We start from the raw sequence: 6000 nt of genomic DNA on the forward strand, positions 1-6000 counted from the left end.
ATACCATTATCACGACAAGCGTATCGAAAAAAAGAGCAAAGAATTTGAGAAGTCAAGAGGGCATTGTGGCTATTACATTTACATATGTATATAAAAGCAAAATCCACGAAGGTAAGTGGAACAATGCAGTACCGTTCCATTGTTTTTCTTCCCTTCGTGGATTTTGTCTGTATTGATATATTCATCACGTTCCATATTTTATTAGTGATTCAGTTATACATAATATTTATGTGCATATATATATATAATTATATATATATTATATATATATATTATATATATATATATATATATATATATATATATATATATCTATATTATATATATATATAGATATATATATATATCTATATATATATATATTATATATATATATTATATATATATATATATATATATATATATATATATCTATCTATCTATATATATATATATATATATATATATAATATATATATATATATATATAATATCTTATACATTTATATTTATATATACATATATAGATATATATAATATATTATATATATATATATATATATATATATATATATATATAATATATATATATATATACTTGTAGGCTTCCAGGGAAAGGCATTTCGATATAATTGAAGGTTTTCTAGAGACAATAACATCCAGGAACGGTAATTTATTGTTAGATTCCTTCTCCAGGTGAATTTGATGTTCGGGTGTTGGGTGTTAACATAGTCTAAAAGGAGTCGGCATTAAAATCACGCTTGAAAAGAGCAAACGTGTCATCGACGTAACGTTTATAAAACAAGGGTTTTATACAGGGATTTATAGAAAAGATACTTTTACAGGTTTGAGCACGAATTTCTACAGCTTCTGTCATTCTAATTTTAAATTAAACTCCATTTCTACTCTCCTCCACAGGGCCTTTACACCCGCGTCCAGTTGGATGGCCTTCCACGAAGAGGTCGTAACTTTGGCGAACTACTTTAGTATAACTGTTTTCCTCAAAGGGTGGTTCTTAGAGCCTTAAACAAGTTTCTTAGACAAGAAAATGGAAATGCCCACTGCTATCCATACTGTGCCGAAAATGAAAATGTTTGCAACGTTCCCTTACTTATATGATGATTTTTTTAGGAAAAAGTTGTAAATTTAATTCAGAGAGAATTGCCTGCCTTAAATCTAAAATTGATTCCCAAAAAATAATCCTTGCACCATCGGGTCCTTTTTCAAGCTCAAGGACAAAGTTAGTCCGTTGTTTACGTCCAGCGTTGTTTATAAGTATACTTGCCCAGGTGTAACCAGGGGACTTACGTTGGATGTACCAAACGACTGCTAAGGGTACGCATAGACGCCCATAGAGGAATTAGTTTTAGAACTGGAAGCAGACTGTCCAACCAGAGCAATCCAATATAAGGAATCATTCCAAATTATGCAAAACATACATAGATACAAAGATTTTCAGATAATAGGACAAACGCAGAAAAACAATGACCTAACAACCCTAGAGTCCATAATGATAAAATTAACTGTCCCATCATTAAACACCCAAACCTCATCTACACAATTGGTTCATTGCTTAACGGCCCTATTTGTCTCGTCGTTGCCTTACTGTACGTGTGTGCCTTGTTTATTATTATTGTAACTTTGTTTCAACAGTTTCCTTTCAACTCCCGTCCTCGGTAGGTCATTTTCGTCGCCAATGGTGTTTGTGTTTTTGTCTTTTTGCTTTTATATATGTATATTTTTAAATGAGTTAACATTTTAAATAAGTGATTTTTAGTTATATTTTATATTTTATTATAGTGTTTTTATGATTAATTATTAAGAATCAACTCGCTGTATTTCAGCCTTGAAAATGCAACAATGTAGTTGTGAAACGTCGGCATCAGCAATAAACCTTCAATTATATCGAATGCCTTTCCCTGGAAGCCTACAAGTATGATTCCGAAAGCTGCAGCTCCAATTTTTTAATATATATATATATATATATATATATATATATATATATATATATATATAGTATATATATATATATATATATATATATTGAAAAACTATTAAATCTTCTTAGTATCCTCAAGCAAATCAAGCTGATATATGATACCATTTGTCTCATTTCATATGAATTTAGATTTATATTGCAGAGTTTTTTCTTCAATTGCTAACAGAGGGATATTAGCAATTTTGTTCTTAACTTCCGTCACTCCCTAGTTTTTTTGTTCATTACTGTGGTGATCGTCCTTAGACTGTAACTCACTTTCGAAATTAAAAAGTATAGTATGTTGGATTTCGGGCCTCATTGTAGCCTTTGCCAGTTGCGTGAGACCGTTCGTTGTAAACTCCGGAAAGACTTTTCTTTATGATTTATTATCAGGTAGATTCGTTAGTCATATTTTTAACCCTTCGCTTTTGTTTGACCTTGAAGTCAGTATGAAGGGTTGATGCCCCCTCCGTCAGAGGCAATTATAAACCAAATGGTTTTCATGTCGACAAGTGCGTATTCACTCGCGCTCTAGAACAAATTAAAAACAAAATGTAATTCATGACATCAAATCGTCCAAATTATATCGTAATCCACTGCCAAGTGGGTCGCCCAGAGAATTCTTCTACTGACGTTCACTAAAATCCGTTTTGGCCTGACTTCTACTGTCATATCAAATACTATAACCAGTAAGGCGCCCTACAGGCGATAACTAGCGAGGCTTCAAGTTGAACCATCAAAGGTTTAACTACGTATCTCTGAACTCTACTGCATAAGCGTTATCGTTAATTATTGCATTTCAAGTAGTCTTCCAACACCAAACTGCTAATAATATAACAAACGATAAAATACGAAATGATTCTTTATAGCGGGGTGAGAAGACAGTTTTCCTAGGCCTAGTATTCGAGAAAACCGTCGAATTTGGTGCTGATATCATCAATTTTGAGAAAATTATAATGCAATAATTAAAACATCTTTTAATTGGGAATTTATAATATTTTAAAAATGAATCTCATATGAGATTAACTTTAAAGACCTAAGGTTTATCTGCCGGAAGAATTTTTCTTTTATCTTCAATGCTTTTGGAGATATTAGCATTTGAATAGCGTTAGGTAGGACCCGGTCGGGCTGGGCTGCCAGAAATGAGCCTGTTTCCAGTAATGACTTCACTTCGATCGTAATCATAGAAGTCGGGTCCACAATCCGTTCATTCATTCCCGTGACGTCTGTAGTGAGAACGTAGCTCTTCTCAGTGGAATTGATGAATGGGTGACATGAATAAGGGACCGGAGGCAGATAAACAAACGGAATGAAAATGGTTGCAATCTCTCCTTGACGGAAACTGCGAGACCAGGTGCATAGTACTCGTCAGCTGGGCGTGAATGGCAGCGGGCAGCTTCGGGAGGTTGATGTGGATGGAAGCTTTCTTTACCTTGGATGGAAGGAGAGATGGAAGGAGAGCGGGGAGTGAAGGATAGGAAGAAAAGACAAAGAAGTAGGCTGATGTGAAAGGAAACGCAGATGATGGAAAATAAGAGTGGAGTAACGAATCTAGGAAACATAATGGATCTATAAACAAATATGTGCTTGTCCGTTAGCGTGGGCAGGGATGTGCTTGTTAATATATATGTGTATGTATATATATATATATATATATATATATATATATATATATATATATATATATATATATATATAGAATTAAGCTACAAATGTCCTTTAATAGCCAATCGCTCTACCTCGGAATTAATATATTTTCATAGTATATGTTACCGAAGGGGAATTTTTTTAGTCGATAATAATTTTGTCCTCTCGTGAATTTCGAAGCAGCGCACATAGGAGAAACAAATCAGAACTTCAGGGACATTACAGAGTCGGTAATGTCACTGAAATAATGATTTCTCCTCTTTCCCTCGTTCGAATTCACGAGAGGACGAAATTATTATCAACTAAAAAATTCTCCTTCGGTAACATATACTATGAAAATATATTAATTCCGAGGTAGAGCGAATTAGATATTGAAGGACATTTGTAGCTTAATGTATGTATATGAATCACAGTGATGTGATACAAATTCACACACACACACACACACACACACATATATATATATATATATATATATATATATATATATATATATATATATATATATATATATATACTATATATTGTTCTCAGTTAATTTAGCGTAGCGCCAGCATTCAAGGACAATATCTGAGAGCACAAAGGGATTGGCGGTGTTTATGAAAAATTAACTTTATACATTTTGCACAAATAAAAAGGCCCACTAATGATTATGAGCGCTCGTCATTTTGTTAATATAAAATTAACACTCCTGTTAGATGCCGCACTGATATCGCTAATGGACCTTATTATTTTCTTTTATGCCCTGATACGGGGCAGGATCGTGCGATCAGAAATATCCTTTCGTTGTTTCTGCCTCTTTCCTCGTTTTCTTATATAAAAAGATTCCGTTCAGAGGAAGCTTGTTCATCAAGTTGAAGGCCCGTTTTGTGTGTGTGTGTGTGTGTGTGTGTGTATCTGGATGAACACATGATTCAGGCACCAGTAGTCTGTGTATCACTATCTAGAGGCGTTACGAAATCGTTTGGGGACAGATAACGAAAATCATGAACATTTCCCTTTTACTTTTCTTTTCTTTTTAAAGCAACACTCAGTACTTCCTATCAGTACTCTCCGTTTTTCTTCTAATTATCGACGACAGTTTCGAAATGAACCTCGGGTCACTGGGAAATTTAGACGTTTTGACAGGACGGGTTAATAAGAGGAAATAATTACAATGGATCGATCAATCAGATAGATTATTCATTTTTTATTTGATTATTTGCAAACTAACACTCATCCTCTTAAAGTCAAATACCACCATGTTTCGTCACCAAGCTCCTCGTCCCCTTCATTTCATCTTCTGAAACTTCAAATTAGTCCTGCTATGCCTATGATTTTCAGATAATTCGACAAGGCAATTTTTATTTTATTTATTTGATTTATTTTAGTTGATGAAACCTATTCACCTGCAACAAGCACACCAAAGGGGCCATTGACTTGAAATTCAAGCTTCCAAAAGAATGCTGGTTTCAACATCCCACTGCAGACCACACACTGCTCCAGTAACTGATCAGGATACAGAGCCAGTGATTTTCATCGGCCTGGGGAGAGACGCGAACCCGCGACATCTGAGTGGCATTGCTCGACACTAAACACTATACCAGCGGACCAGCTAGGCGAAAAAAAAAAAAAAAAACTGCCAATGAAAGATGACGCTTTCACAAAGTAACACTCAATGACCGAATGTTAAATACCTACTTTTCCCGTCACTAAGTTCCTCGTCGACCTTTGGCGTATCGCTACCACCTTCGGAGCATGAATGGAACGCCTTGGGATTTTGGGCACTTCGACGGAACACTGGGGCAGCAGAGAGCCGTGTTTCACACCAGAAGGGCAGATGCCACACTGTCTGAGCTCAAGGGACTGGGCTTCTGCTGGTGCTGCTGTAAGCTTACTGATCTGCCATACCCGTGAGCCTTACATCCAATAAGAGTGCCAACATTTTTAGGTGCCAAGTGAGGGGCAGGGTGCCAGAGGGGTGGGGGGGGGAGGAGGTGGAGTGACCCTGGGAGGACGCGGAGAGTGATTGAAAGACTGGTGGGAAAACGTCCGTCTGTCGAAGGTCAATTATGTAATCAGCTCAGAGAACTGAGGCACGTTTGTGAATGGTTCATAGTTACTAATTTAGGGAAATTTATATTATAGCTCGTGTGTTATAGTTCGTATTTTGGTTTTATGCTTTCAATTTCCTCATTAGTTTGTATCTCGTGAAAGTTATATTCTATTTAGGTTTCCTGCTTGTCCTCTTTTTTTTTTATTTTTTTTATTTTTTATTTTATTTTATTTTAAAATTTTTTTTGCATATGCATCAAATGCATCATGCTCAAATAAGTGTCTGAATACCTTGAAATTATTCTGAGCCCTTTTGGCACAGAATTATAGAACGACCAGAATAATTGTCTTAGCAACAAACT

General features: G+C 35.1%; 1 protein-coding gene across 1 annotated transcript in view; it reads right to left on the bottom strand.

The window, feature by feature from the left end:
- Positions 1-5463, bottom strand: part of LOC135226441 (uncharacterized) — a 28481-nt gene extending 23018 nt beyond the window's left edge. The window contains exon 1 of the mRNA XM_064266001.1: positions 5285-5463. The gene's annotated coding sequence lies outside the window, so the exon portion shown is untranslated. The remainder of the gene's footprint in view (positions 1-5284) is intronic.
- Between the last annotated feature and the right edge of the window lie 537 nt (positions 5464-6000).

The sequence above is a fragment of the Macrobrachium nipponense genome, chromosome 14 (genome assembly GCF_015104395.2).
Source record: "Macrobrachium nipponense isolate FS-2020 chromosome 14, ASM1510439v2, whole genome shotgun sequence".
Taxonomy (NCBI): domain Eukaryota; kingdom Metazoa; phylum Arthropoda; class Malacostraca; order Decapoda; family Palaemonidae; genus Macrobrachium; species Macrobrachium nipponense.